A 16,090-nucleotide genomic window follows, 5' to 3' on the forward strand; every position below is an offset into this window, starting at 1 on the left:
TTTACTATATTTTTTATTAATTTATTAGTTCTGTATTAGATATCACACTCCAAGTCTTTTCTGTTTTTTATGGCCCAGCCTGTTATCTTAGTGAGTGTGCTTTGTACAGCTTATAAGAATATTCTGCTTTTGTTACAGTGTCCTACATATAATAACTTGGCTAAGACAGTCAATATTGTTACAAATTCTCTATTTTTCTCATACTTGGACTAGTTGTTCTTATTTATTTATTGTCTTTTTAGGGCCATACCCACCACATGTGGAGGTTCCTAGGCTAGGAGTCTAATCAGAGCTGTAGCTGCCGACCTACACCACAGCCGCAGCAATGCCAGATCTGAGCCAAGTCTGACCTACACCACAGCTCACAGCAATGCTGTATCCTTATCCCACTGAGCGAGGCCAGGGATCGAACCTGAATCCTCATGGATGCTGGTCAGATTTTTTTCCGCTGAGCCATGACAGGAACTCATAGTTTTTCTTGTAATTGTAGAGAGAGGAGTGTTTAAATCTTGTCTGACTGCACATTTGTTTTTCCATTAGTTATTTAATATTTATTATGTTGCATTTTCCTTTTTAGTAGATTGAAAATAATTTAAAGTTCCCTTTTGGTTCTGTAACTGCTGAGCTATTTAGAATGTTACTTAGTTTCCAAATTAAGTTATCTTTCTGCTATTGAATTTTATTTTGATTGTGGCCAAAGAACGTATCCTTGTATGACAAATCTTTTAATTATATTGATTATATATTATATCGTATGGCATGTTATACGTCCTATATTATATAACATATAATATATGCAACATATTATATCTTATATGTATATTCTATTGTATGACATAAATCTTTTAATTGTATTGATATATACCAAACCATATCTAAGCCTCAGAGATATCTTGTGTGGAGTTCCCATTGTGGCTCAGTGGGTAAGAATCTGACTAGTATCCAGGAGGATGTGTGTTTGATCACTGGCCTTGCTTAATGGGTTAAGGATCTGGCATTGCCATGAGCTGTAGGATGGGTCACAAATGTGGCTCAGATCTGCCATTCCTGTGGCTGTGGCATAGGCCTGTAGCTGCAGCTCCAATTTGACCCCTAGCATTGGCGAATTTCCATATGCTATAGGTGTGGCCCTAAAAAGAGAAGAAAACTAAAACCTTGTGTGCACTTGAAAATATGTGTATTCATATCTATTTGGGTGAAGTTTTCTGTAAATGTCTATTAGGTTAAGTTGGTTGATAGAATTGCTCAAATCTTCTACATAGGTACTGGTTTTCTATCTAATGCTATCAATTATTAGTTTTAAACATAATCAACAGAACAGATGTATTTATTTTCCAATCCAAATAACAATTTTCTTAAATTTAATTTTGTCAGTCTGTTCTATTTATATAAAATCTTATATATGCATATTGATTATTTGCATAATATGAAGAAAATGACTGATTTAAAGTGTTGAGCCAGACAGCCTGAAGTCAGCACTAGCTCCTCCACTTACTAGCTGTGCAATGTTGAGAAACTTGCTTGTGTTGTTTTATTTATTTATTAAATGGTAATTTTTAAAAGTATTATTTCAAAGAGTTTTGGGCAAGAGGAGACCAGTACCTCACATACAGTAGGCACTGAATAAATTTTAGCTAATTTATGACCATTTTGCTTTACAGTACAATGTAAAGTTTTATTATTTAATCATATTTTATTCAGTCATAATGTCTTTTCAACCTCATATAGGAGATATTATTTTATACCTGTAAATCAGGTGATAAAATTGAGGTAAAATAAGATTAAATGACTCGCCTAAGGTTAGGGAGTTACTAAGATAAGAGATGATGAATAGAACTCAGACAGCAAATTATGTTTTAGCTGAAGCTTTCTTAGATATAATTATTATATACTTTAGTTAACAAAGATAAAAATTAGTGTATTTTTTGTTTTAAAAATAAGCTAAATCTGGATAGATAAGGGTGGTCTCATACTAAGGCTCATGTGAACCAGTGAGTCACTGTGAACCAATACAGCAATGCCATTTGTTAAAATATTAAAACTTACTCTTAAGCATGTTGAAAAATTATACTGCTGCAAATCCCACAGTTCTCTCACCTCATTAATCTGCCTCCTTCTAAAGGCCCCCAGGAAATCCTTGCTGACACTTGGTTTCACAGAATATGTCCAGGAGCCTATTTCAATGTACAGACAACAATGGGCTGTATTATTTGTCTCTTTGTACTTACTATCTATTGTAAAATACCTTGAGTATCACTTAATTTGCAGATGGCTACTGGAATAGGCAGATGGATACCTTTTTGTGACATCCCAGAAATTTTTGCAGAATAAGCTGATTCAGATGGAGGCTTTTCTAGCCATTACTGAGCAATTAACACATGCCAGACAATTTACCAGTTATTTCAAAATATATTCATAAGGAAAATGATGAGTAATATTTTTCTGGTGCCAGTAGTGGGGATTTATGAAATAGGTGTTCATTTCCTCCTTTCTTTTTTTTTTTTTTTTTTTTTTTTTTTTGTCTTTTTTGCTATTTCTTGGGCCGCTCCCGAGGCATATGGAGGTTCCCAGGCTAGGAGTCCAATCGGAGCTGCAGCCACCGGCCTACGCCAGAGCCACAGCAACGCGGGATCTGAGCCGCGTCTGCAACCTACACCACAGCTCACAGCAACGCCGGATTGTTAACCCACTGAGCAAGGGCAGGGACCGAACCCGCAACCTCATGGTTCCTAGTCGGATTCATTAACCACTGCGCCACGACGGGAACTCGCATTTCCTCCTTTCTTAAAGATGTCAATTATTTTCTGCATTCCCTGCATTTAGAAAGTCAGCCCAGGAAATATGTGCATAATTGTATGTTACTCTTCATTTACAATTGCAATACAAAAATCAGATTTCAAGGAAAAATGCTTAAACTTATTTTATATCTATAAAGAGCAAATAGTTTAGGTGTTATCAATATTATAAATATCTAAGAAGAATTCTTTCTCGCTAATTATTTTTTCTTTTTCCAGACACTTACATATGTGATAATAAATACAACTATACTTAGGGGATGGGATGAGAGAGAAGGTAAGATAGTATCCGTGTGTAAATGAACTAAAACAATTACTGCTGCAGCTAAGCTTGCTTCTATGCACCAACTCTCAGAGATTAGATGAACGTAAATGTAGAAAATGATTTTAGCCAGTTGGAAGTTATATAGTTTATGATATAGGGAAGATGTCTTCATCTGTCTCATCTTTAGGTACATGGTTATTTGTGAAATGAATAGATAATTGCTGTATTTTGATCATACATGTATATACATATCTGTGTGTGTATATATGTGTGTATATACATACACACACACACACACAGATATGTATATAGTACCTGGAATAGGAGCCCTTAGAGCAAAAATGAGTTGAACACCTGAAAATCATGGGAGAAAATATGCAAATCCTCTTCTCTCTCTCAATCAAGGCTTATCTCCCTCTCTCATTTAAATACTGGCCTTTTTGCTGTCAGTTATGAACTGTCAGTATTACACATCAGTGGTAACTTGAGTGATTTTTTAAAATATCATTCAACCTAGAAATATATATGCAATTTTAAAGAATATGAAAATTCTCTCAGTTCTCTCAACGAGAACAATATGAATTTTGTGGGGATGGTGTGTGTCTGCACCTGAGAGGGGTTCTTACAGGCAGAACTGTATCCTGGGTAGCACATGGTGGTATATGCTAACACGTGCCATTTGGGTCATTCACATTTGTACTTTACCTTTAGCATGTTTGTCATCTACTTCTGTTTTCAAACAAGTGTTGCATTCGCCTTAGCTCTAGTTTCTCTAAATATTACCAATTTCTAATCCAAGTTTTACTGTATTTTCTAATTTGAACATTTTTCAGATTATGTTCTTCCTGTTGTATTTCCTTTCCCAAGGAATGTATTTTGAATTAATTTCAGCAACCTTTATTTTACTCATGAAAACTATCACTACCTATCAAATTCTTAACCTTTAGATATTATAGGATGTATTTTTAAAATATACTAATAAGTTATCCACTTTAAGAATCTGTAGCCAGACAGGAAGGAGTGAATTTTATTGCATGGAAGATTTAAATCAATGTATATTTGGTACAAATAATTTGAAATCTTAAGGTTGGAAAAGGAATGTAAGAATAGGAGAATTAAGTACAGAATAGCTGAATACATTGATGTTCTTTCCAAAATGCTCTTTGTCATTCTTACCTATAATTTTTGGAGGAGAAAAGATTCATGAGGATAACAGACAAAATTAGAACAGAAACATTTAAAGATACTGGATTAATGCATGTGGAAAACTTTTCATAATTCAGTTGTAGCCTTGCCTCATTTAAGCCATTTCAAGTAGGATTCTGTGCACATCGTGATTTCAGAATTGCTCTATTAAAAGTGTATAACAACTCTGACCACTCGTGACAGAGGCTGTCTTTCATTACTAGTTTGTGAGGACCTTTTGACAGGATGTGGTCTGGGTGACTGTGACACCTCATTGATCCATTTACAGTCTGTGTCTGGTTGTTTTGTAACAGCTATGAATTGGTTTCCTCTCATGCCTTCTTATACTCAGTCTTGAGGTTTTCTGAGCAGGTTTTGGGTCTAAAATCTCAGTGATAATTTTGAGAATTTTGTAAACTACATAAGAACTCTCTAAATAAATTTAGATAAACAACTCCTATTTATTTATTCATATATTTTGCAAATGTAAAGTTAATTGAGTTTATTAAAATTTTAAAGAAAATTAACTTTTCCCTGAAGATACAATTTATTGCTTGTTTATACATAGCATTAAAATTTTAAATGATTTATTCCATGTCTTAATTGTACCTTTGCAAAACAAGAATTGTAAGATTAATATTATTCCTAGGATGTGTTGCTTAAAAATTTATTAAATTATTGTTTAATATTAACCAGAGTAAGTATGATAATATGAATAGTGAGGTTGATAGAGATGGCTAGAAATATACCATTGAGACTCTAAATAAGACTCTAATCCTGAATGTTATGCGTAGTTCTTTGTTAATTACTCTTTAGAGTCTCAAATTTGTCATCAGATGAATTCTGTCTTTACTAAACATATTTAAAAAATTGAATTTGGTTGTCATAAACACCAAATTATGAAATATGCCCTGTTTTAATGTAAAGAGTTTTAACTGTTATACATTTTTTGTGAATAGATTTTCCCAAAACTTTTTTATATCAAGAGAGTCATTTGCAGAAAACAAGTGAATGTTAAAGAACTTCAAATTATAAGAAGCATTGTATTTTATGTTATGTAGGGAATAAAACATTCTTGGAAGGTAGAGGGGAGTGTAGATAGAAATACTATAATTATGCTACTAATATATTCTTATTTATCATCACACTGGCAGAGATCTCACTAATTTGTGACATTATCAAAGAGTAGAATTTGATTCATTTGAGGCATTTATTCCCAGGACAGCTGTGTTATAATTCGAGATTGATGTATTTTATGGTTCAGAAAATCAACAGTTGTCTTGAGAGCAACAGGAAATAAGTGTGATTGGGCTGCTTGGCCATGAAAATTTAAAGAATTAACTATTAGCAGTTAAGTAGCTGAATTAACTAGCTGAATAGCTACTTTGTCCCAGTGTATCCATCCAGTCTGTGACCTGAATCATTGTGCAGTTGGCTGAGATTTATTTCTCAAAGTTTCTGTATTCAAAACAAAACTGGTTAATGTCCTCCAGAACATTTAAGTGGAGTTTTCTTTTGAGCCTAAGTTTCCAGGTTAGCATGAAACTTCTCTGTGTCAGGGCACTAATTAGTTAGTAAATAGTAAAATCAGGTATGGTAAATTCTCAAATGAATTAAATCATCCATGGGTGGCCTTGCTAAGTAATGCCCAATTTGACTTCGAAAAGCTATTCTGTAGTCTCAATTTTCATGTTAGATAAATGTCATTAATACATGGAGACAACATTTATCAAATCTCTGCTGTGTCAAGCATCAAATACTATGCCAAGGAAGGACTGTCTCAGCTTTCCAGATATTCACAGAAGACATGTAAGGAATGCCTTGTAAATATGCAATTACAATGTATGTTATTTAGTTTAGAATTACACTCTAGCAGTTATGGCAGAACTATAACAGAACTTTGCAAGCATTGCCTCAGCCATTTAAGGATTCACAAGATAAGAGACCCTTGATCAGATTTTTCAAAGAGGAACCAGAGGCACTTAAAAAAAAAAAAAAAAAAAAAAAACAACAACACAACAACAAAAACATGGGCCAAAAGAAAAACCTCAGTAAAGCGTAGAAGTTTTGATGAGATACATCTCATTGAGCATGATTCACAAAGTTTAGACTACGTGAGGCACTTTTGTTGTTGTTACCGTATGAAACAAAACATGCAGACTAATACTGAATCATGGGGCACTTATAGACTTTTCTAGAAATTAATTTTTAGCCTGTAGAGAATGGGAAGAGAAGCAGATTAAGTAGGGCAGTAGCAGAATCATATTTGTGTTTTATAGAAAAGCCTTGACAAAATTGTATAGGATTGACAGGGCAGTGAACAGACTGAAGGCCTGAAGACCAGCAGCATGTTATTATCATAATTTGCACTAGAAGTCATTTGGCCATAAGATAGTTTCAGCTGAATTGGAGAGAGTCAGAGAGAGGAGACTTAGGTTTGAGAAGGAGAGAGGAAAATATAGAATGATTCCCAAGAAACTGCCTTGGGCAACAGGATGAATGACAGTGTTATTAAATTAGATGGGAAACATATTGGGTTCAAGTAAAAAAAAGTGATGATTTATGTTTTGGACAAAATGAGATCAGGATGCCTATGGCATAGCCAAGGGAACATGTCCTGCAGGCAGTGGAATTTGGGGATTGGAACCTGGGAAATTGATCTGAAATATATGATTCATTAACACCTTAGTGATTCTTAAAGAGACCACTTGAAATACAGTGAATGACACAGACTTTTTGAACTTGCATCCTTGAAGACGTGAATGTGGTTAAAGCAGTCATCTAAGTGTATAGAGAAAGGAGAGATTGTGGACTGAATTTTAAGAAACTCAGAGAGATAAAGGAAAAGCATAAAGCATCTTCCTGGGTTCAGATTACAGTAAGTGTAGAACACTATACTGCAACCGTAATTAATTTCTAGTTTCTTATCCTACTTCTTGTGCGTTATCCACGTAATTGATAAATATTTGTTAGGCAATTAATAGGCTTGCAGTTACTTTGTACACTCCATGACATACATTATTGAATTGTAACATTGAAAGCATGTAGCCAGTATATAAAATTGCATTGGAAAAAGCAACACCAAGGTCTCATAACTACCTTTTTTTATATATTATGCAAATAACAATGCTAGCTGGGAAAAATCAAGAGGGCTTCAGAAGCTCAGAAAATAGAAAAATTAGATCAGATTATCTGGTTTAGTGCCTGTTTCAGAGACCCTATTTTTAAAATTTTAACTTAATTTTTTAAACAAAGCCTTAATTCTGGGAATTAAAATAAAAGTCCTTTCCTTATTCAAATCATTTATAGTTTACTGTAAGTAAGGTTAGGGTTTGCACTCTGTGTGCCTCACACGGTGGTAAATCATTTTGTCCCCACAAATATCTTATATATCAGGTACCATCATCTTGGAAAAGGAGGTAACATCTCCAGTGATGTAGGAATTGTGTTTATATTGCTCTTGGTCTCAGCGATCTCTCAGTTCAGTCTTAGAACCAAATTTTTCATTAAAATACAACACATCCAAGATAGGGCTTTTCTGATGTGAATTTTTAGTATATAGTTGGCTGATTCACGGTAGATGCAACCCAATGCTAAAGGCTGCTCAGGGTACATATAAATGTTGACATCCTCAGCAGAGATTAAGCATTCAGAGCGTAGCATGTAACCAGAGAATGGCTCGATCAGGGACAGAATATACAAGGCAAGTTTGAACATAATGTGGGGACTAGACACATGGAAGAAAATCAGCCTGTATGGAGCAGTTATCTTGGGCTAAACATTCTGGTAGGAGGCTTAGAGAAAACTTGCACCTGAACTTTCGAAGGGAATATATAACCAGCCCTAATGTATGGATGAAGAAATGATGGATTCAATTGATTATATAACTTACTCAATATTAGGGATGTCCTTATGGATCCAAAGCTGATTCTCTTCCTGCCTATATGTTGCCACACTGCCAAGTAGAATGCATTTTATTCATAGCAGATGTCCATTAAGGGTTAAAGTCTAACTGATAACAGAAGATAGATAATTTGACTTGAATTAAGAAAGGTCTCAGTAATTATCACTGCACAAGCTATCAGCAGGATACCTCTGTGTTCTTTCTAATTGAAAGCTTAAGGTATGTGTCTACAGTTTACTTCATTCAACACTGGATAGTGATTGTGACTTAGGATGGATGGATGGACAGAGAGAAAACCCAAACAGATCCATAGAAAAGAAAAATGACTTCTAATCCATAGAGTGTGTATACACACATGTGTACCATTTACATAAAATGTATATATAAGCAAGTGCATTCACGTGTGCACACACACACATATCTAGATGGAGAGAAAAAGAGAGAGAGAGTCAAAGGCAGAAACTTGCTTACCTTGCATAGTACTGAAAGTAAATTTGTGTTTATTTCTAATTTAGCAATAGTACAAAAGAATGATTCAGTCATGTGCAAATACCGCAAGTATATTGCTAAGGTCAGTCAGCCCTGAGGTGATTTTCTCAGAAAGTGCTGATCATGTAAGTTAATATTCCTTATGGAAAGCTTTAACTCTTTATACAATTTATTTTCAACTTAAAAGTATCTGCCCAAATGACCTAGATGTCAAAACCCAGCCTGTGGAGTATATACCATTTTAGTGGTTCTGAAGGTAGCATCAATTTTGAGAGGAGACATATGTGCACCATAGCATTCTAATTAGCTGTGTCATCAGTTTAGGATTGGAGAAAAGCAAGATTCCACCCTAGTCAAGGCCAGGTCTAGTATAAGGCAAGGGTGTTGGAATTCATGATTCCTTGGCAACGCTTCTGTAGGCTTCTATCCTGATTGTCAACTCCATCAGAGATACCAGTTAACTTAAGGAATGTCTCAGGTAGTTTCAATACATCAACCTTACCCATTTGGAGATCCCTAGTGGCCTAGTAGTAAAGGATTTGGTGTTGTCACTGCTGTGACGCAGGTTTGATCCTAGCCTGGGAATGTCCATGTGTCATAGATGTAGCCAAAAACAAAACAAAAAGCTTACCCATCTGTAAATGAGACACATTTCATTAAATATTTCTATGTATACCTTAATAGAGTCATCATGACATGACTCACACACACTCTGAGAGGCATAGTATCAGAATTTAACAAGTGAGCAAATATTTTGAGCTATGGATTGACTAGAAAGATCATTGAGTACAGAAGTTTAGTTTAATTGTTTCACTCACGTGACAATAAGAATAATCTTTAAGAAAAGAGAATCTCTTGGAAAGAATTCTAGGAATGACTAGGTGACCTAGTAGATACTTTATCTCCAACTTTTTAGATTTTATGACAAATGTATAATTAAAATTATGTATAATTACATAATGTACAGTATAATTCAAATTATGTATAATTACAATTACGTGTATAATTACAATTATGTATAATTACCTAATTAAAATGGCACTCATTTCAGAAACACAAATCATTGCAACTATATCAAATACTATTTTTCCTGGGGAAAAGGAAAATATATCTTAATTTTTTCAAGATTGCTTTCCATGTATTTATTAGTAGTAGCAGGAAGTGAAAATTTAGATTTGTATTTAGGAGAGGGGTTATGATGTGTCCAAAGATTATGCAAATTCTGTTTTTTTAATTAAAATATTTCCTTAATACATCCTAATCCTAATCTTAAATGTTTCCTGAATGTTTGTTTGCTTCAATATTTCCATGGTATATTCATAGAGAAATATTAAAAGCCAAATGCTCACCATACATACCTTTTTATTAAATTTCATAAACAGAATCACTGTTACTTTCACTTTGTACATCTGACTACCCTATTTCCACAAACCCAATTCACGTCATCACTGTATCTTTTATGGCTCAGGTCTATTGCAGGAGTTTGGGGAAAAAAAAGAAAAAGAAAAATATCTACTAATAATATCGCCTTTTAAGATCTTAGACAGAATGGGCTGCCTCATAGCCTGTAGCTTGCTGCCCAGGCCCACACAGCCAGCACAGCACATTTTATTCTCATGGATGTGAATTTTTTAAGATGTGTATGTGACTGTCATTCTGGAAGGTAAGAATGCTAAAAAATCTGCCACCCTTGTCTTGGAAATGTCTTCACCTCTCAAAAATGAGTTCATGTGTGTAATAAAAGATACATGTAAGTGTGTTTGTAGCTAAATCATGTTTAATATGCCCAAGTGGGAGATAGTTTCAAATATGAAATGAAATACATGTATAATGACTCAAAATATTCTAGGTCCATCTATGTTGCTACAAATGGCAACATATTGTTCTTTCTATGGCTGAGTAATATTTCATTTTATATATACATACATACACACACACACACACACATATGTATATACACACACACCATATCTTTTTCAGCCAGTCATCTGTTCATAGGCAAAGTGTTGTTTCCATGTCTTGACTGTTGTAAATGGTGATGCTATGAACATCAGAATCCATGTATCTTTTTAAATTAGACTTTTCATTTTTTCTGGATATGTATCTAGGACTGAGATTGCTAGATCATATGGTAGTTCTATTTTTAGTTTTTTTATGGAGCTTCCATACTGTTCTCTGTAGTGGCTATACCAATTTACATTCCTACCAACAATGTAAGAAGGTTGCTTTTTCTGCATACCCTCTCCAGCATTTATTATGTATAGAATTTTTGATGATGGCCATTCTGACGGGTATGAGGTGATACTTTTGATTTGCATTGCTCTAATAATTAGCAATGTTGAGCATCTATTCATATGCAAGTTCACCATCTGTATGTCTTTGGAAAAATATCCATTTGTGTCTATATATCTATATTTTTAAAGTAATTTGTTAGCATAAAAGTCTAACAGTATATTAAAAACTAAGTCATGCATATGTAGGCCGTGTTCCAAGAGTGCTGGCATGGTTTAATGCTAAATTTGCTAATCAAGTTGTTTACTATATTAACAGAATAAAAGATAAAACACTAAATACAGAAAATATTTATTGAATACTTCCTATTAGCTATTCTGTCTTTAGGGAAGACAAGTGACCAAAACGAAGTTTGCATTTGTTTTGTGTTGTTTTGTTTTTTTGCCTCTCCTGTGGCATATGGAAATACCTGGGCCAAGGAGTGAACTCATGCCACAGCAGTGATCAAAGCTGCTGCAGTGACAACACCAGAGGGTCCTTAACACATTGTACCACAAGAGAATTCCCTAAAATTTGCATTCTTAGTGTTTCTGTTCTACTGGAGGAGAAATTGTCACCAAGAAAATGAATAATATTCAACATTATGTCAAACAGGAAAAATATGAAAACAAAGAATGGTAAACATATAATGTTTGTAGAAGTGGATGGATGAAATTCTCTAATAATTAGCAATGTTAAGCATCATGTCATGTATCTATTAACCATCTGTAAATCTTCTTTGGAAAAATGTTCATATCTTCTGCCCATTTTTCAATTGGCTTGATTTTTTTATATTAATTTGCATGAGCTATTTGTATATTTCAGTTATTAACCCTTGTCCATTGTATTATTTGTAAATATTTTCTCCCATTTGTAAGTTGTCCTTTTATTTTGTTAATGGTTTCCTTTGCTTTGCAAAAGCTTTTGAGTTTGATGGGGTCTCATTTGTTTATTTTTTTGTTTTATTCCTTTAGCCTTGGGAGAGTCATCTGAGAAAATATTTCTATGATTTATATCAAGGCGTGTTTCACTTATGTTCTTTTCTAGGAATTTTTTAGTTTCATGTCTTACATTTGGGTCTTTTATTGTTTTACACGTGGCTGTCCAGCTTTCCTGGTAACACTTATTAAAGAGACTATCTTTGCTCCATTGTGTATTCTTGCCATCTGTGCATAGATTAATTGACCTTAGGTGTATAGGTTTACTTATGGGCTCATTATTCTGTTCCATTGATCTAGATGTCTGTTTTTGTGCCAGGACCACCTTGTTTTGATTACTGTAGCTTTGTTAATATGTACAGTCTAAAGTCTAGAAGGGCTATACCTTCAGCTATTTTTTTTCTCTATATATTTCTTTTGTAATTATGGTTCTTTTGTGCTTCCAAATAAATTTGGGCATTGTTTGCTTTAGTTCTGTGAAAAATGTCCTGGATATTTTGATAGGGATTGCCTTAAATCTGTAGATTGCCTACAACTGGAATAACTCTGAACTTGACCTTCTCCAGAGCCTCTCAAAAACCGAGCCTAGTCAACACCTTGACTTCAGCTTTGGAATACCCTGAGCAGGGATTTCAGTTTAAAGATGCATATGGAAATTTTGATACAATGTGGATTGATCTAAGCCAGTGAATTTATTACACAGCAATAGAAATCCAATGTACTTAATTGTGTCTAAAAACAAAATGTGTTCTCATCTTATTTACTAGAAATTGCTAATACATGTTATTTGTTAATTTTACATCTCAACTAGACTAGGCCATGGAGTGCCCAGATATTTGATCAAACATTATTGTCAGTATTTCTGTAAGTGTTTATGGATGAGATAAATGTTTGTGCCAATCGATTAAAAACCTAAATAGAATAAAAAGGCTACTACCCCTGAGTAAGAAGGTTTCTAGAATTAGCTCTCTAATCTTAATAGCTTTAAGGATTCTAATGACTACTTCTAGTAGAAAAGAGATGATAGTGTATGGTATGGCAGTAGAGATAGGCAAATGATCACTATTGGTACCTTTAATCACTTATAGGAAGTGGTGGGTGATTGTGTGCATGCCCTGAAGGAGACTCTTATTTCTTGTAGCTGCAGGGCAGATCCTGCAGAAAGTCACACTCATAATCTCACCCTGCAACTGACTGATGTACAGTGTACATTGAACTCGTAGCTTCTCAGGATGTCTGTTGTTACTCTGAGTACATTGATTGGTAAGGAATGGGTTCTTGAAAAGTGCAGTTGGAAGACCATTATGAAGCTGTGACATTGAGCCCCTAATTCTGATGTCTTTTTTGACACTGGAAGCAGCTTTCATTCAGCACTATTTACAATAGCCAAGACATGGAAGCAGCCTAAATGTCCATTAACAGAGAAATGCATAAAGAAGATGTGGTACATATATACAATGGAATATTACTCAGCCATAAAAAAGGATGAATTAATGCCATTTGCTACAACATGAATGGACCTAGAAACTATAATACTAAGTGAAGTTAGGAACTGTAAGACAAACATCATATGATATCCCCTATATGTAGAATCTTAAAAAAAAAAAAGATACAATTGAATTTCTTTGCAGAACAGAAACAGACTCAGACTTTGGAACAATTGGCCAATGGGGATCTGCTGTAAAGCATAGAGAACTCTACCCAGTATTCTCTGATAATCTATGTAGGAAAAGAATCAGAGAGAGAATGGACATGTGTATATGTATGACTGGGTCACTTTGTGGTATAGCAGAAATTATCACAGCCTAGTAAATTAACTATACTTCCATAAAACTTAAAAAAAAAATAAAGTGGCCTCACCACCCCTTGTGAGGGGATTAACCCTGCATTGACTAAGGAAACTATAATGGTTTACTGTGAGGTATTTGCCATGCAAGACAGTGATGATCTCCTCAGCACTCACCCCAGTACCTTTCTTTCAATCAGAAAAAAACTCCACGGAGCATGTGGGTAGGGATAGCTTTCAAAGATGTGGGATAATGATGGAAGGTGTATAGCATTGATGGGCTCAATAAACAGATTCTGCATCATTGTTCAGCTCAAGGAGGTCAAAAGTCTCAGTTTTTTTGGTTGGTTGGCTCACACATGGACCAAAAGATGGCTCACAGGGAGCTGGAAATGCCAGACCAGCCTTGGTTTAATGTAAAGGGAGGGATTGCAAAGCTTGGGAAGCTTGGAATCACAGAGTAAATTTGTCATTTAAAATTAGCTTATCCATACTTGGAGAGACCCACAGATAAACCTTCCTCCAGTAGTGTGAGAAATAAATCTGTGAAAGGAACCCCATCATCCTTGAAGAACTCAGCTATCTCTCTTCTCTGTGGTTCAGGCTTTGCTGTGGCAACTGAAGTCACTAAATTGAGAAAATAAAATGCAATGGGAATAATTACATCTCAAGGTAACAGACACCAAGTGGCAACATTCAACTACTAAAGACAAGATGGGCATAGTTAGGCTAGTGACAGCAGGATCAAAGCAAAAAGCAGAATAGTCTGACTCAGGTAGACCTATTAAGTAGTGATCATAGTGCTCCTAGAGGTAAAGTAGGAAGCCTGTGAAATTCTTACATCATCTGTGTAAGGAAAATTTCCAGGTCAAGTGAACAAAAACATAACCCTGAATCACAAGAACAGAGTCAGAACTCCTTAATTCTCAGATTTGAGCCAGTTTGCTGACCTAGAGATCACTTTGAGGAAGAACCTTGATACTCTGCCAAAAATTTATACCGTTAATCTTTCATCAGGGTAACTATGCATTGGAGGAAAGGAAGTAATCAGAACTTTGAGATTACTGGACATTGGTATCTTGATCATCAGTATAAATAATAAAAATGGTTGTAGTTTGGTGGACCCAGCTTTTCATGCTATGGTACAATTTTACATAGGCTTCAGGATGGCATATTATGATGAATGTTTTCTTTTCTGCAACCGAAATAGGACAGTATTTTAGATAGCTTTCTGCTCTAATGGTATTGAGGATTTTTTAAAATGTATTTATTCTTTATGCTTATGTTCTAATTACTTCCACCTTGAAAAAATACATTGATGTAGTTCTCCACCTAATGGCTTGATGCAAAAGTCTTTGCAGAAGATTTAACAATATATATATGGCCCTTGTATGTGTTTCATATTGGTTACAGCTACAAGTACTACACTATTTACAGTGTTCTATTTTTCTGCTTTTGCTCTTAGACCTGGAATAATTCCTAACATGACTGTTTATGCAGTGTTCTATTTACAGAAATACTTCACACTGAGATTTTTTAAATTATCTCCTTTTTTTTTATCACCACTTCCATAAAATGACTGATTAAAATTAGTTATTTCTATAAGTAGCATTAGTATCTGAAATACTCCAGTATACTTAAAAATAAAAGTTCAGAAAGTTACCAAACTAAGATTATTGGTCTCCTATTGATTATGCAGAAGGCTTGGTAGAGATATAATAGCTAAATCTGCTTCTCTAGTATTTCAATCCGTATATGCTTGTCTAAAATTATCTCTTGCTCCAAAGTGTGGAAATAATAATAAACTTATGCTTTTATACTTGATAAATTCATTTTAAAATGAACTTTTTGTTTTAATATATTTAAATTGATTTGTCTTTAAAAAATGCTTATTCACATCCATGCATTTACCATATTTACCACTCTTTTTTTTTTTTTTTTTTTTGTCTTTTTGTCTTTTTTTGTCTTTGTTGTTGTTGTTGTTATTGTTGCTATTTCTTGGGCCGCTCCTGAGGCATATGGAGGTTCCCAGGCTAGGGGTTGAATCGGAGCTGTAGCCACCAGCCTACGCCAGAGCCACAGCAACGCGGGATCCGAGCCGCGTCTGCAACCTACACCACAGCTCGGCAACGCCGGATCGTTAACCCACTGAGCAAGAGCAGGGATCGAACCCGCAACCTCATGGTTCCTAGTCGGATTCGTTAACCACTGCGCCATGACGGGAACTCCGATATTTACCACTCTTGCAACCTCAACAAGCAAATTCCAGTAAAAGGTTACAGGCATTTTGAAGAGGATAGTTAGTCATTGTTTTACTTTTATAATAATCTTACTTGCTCTGGAAATGTTATTTAATTTATTACGTCAATTTCTTCCTGTTTCCTTACTATAGCAATTCACATGATTCATTTCATACCACATTTATTTCAAATAAATGCCATTATTCCATACATACCC

General features: G+C 34.7%; 2 long non-coding RNA genes across 2 annotated transcripts in view; both read left to right on the plus strand.

Annotated features, from left to right (window-relative positions):
* The window catches only part of LOC110255841 (uncharacterized), a 233,609-nt gene extending 230,537 nt beyond the window's left edge, over positions 1 to 3,072 (plus strand). Inside the window, exon 4 of the long non-coding RNA XR_014820103.1 lies at positions 3,015 to 3,072. This is a non-coding gene — a long non-coding RNA (uncharacterized LOC110255841). The remainder of the gene's footprint in view (positions 1 to 3,014) is intronic.
* LOC102164643 (uncharacterized) overlaps positions 1 to 16,090 on the plus strand; it is a 1,014,431-nt gene that overhangs the window by 239,102 nt on the left and 759,239 nt on the right. The gene's annotated exons all lie outside the window — the stretch shown is intronic.

Source organism: Sus scrofa, chromosome 11 (assembly GCF_054392235.1).
Source record: "Sus scrofa isolate SSC_HxYL_T2T_F1_AM1 chromosome 11, Sscrofa_HxYL_maternal_Yorkshire_Landrace_v2.0, whole genome shotgun sequence".
NCBI classification, from domain to species: Eukaryota; Metazoa; Chordata; class Mammalia; order Artiodactyla; family Suidae; genus Sus; species Sus scrofa.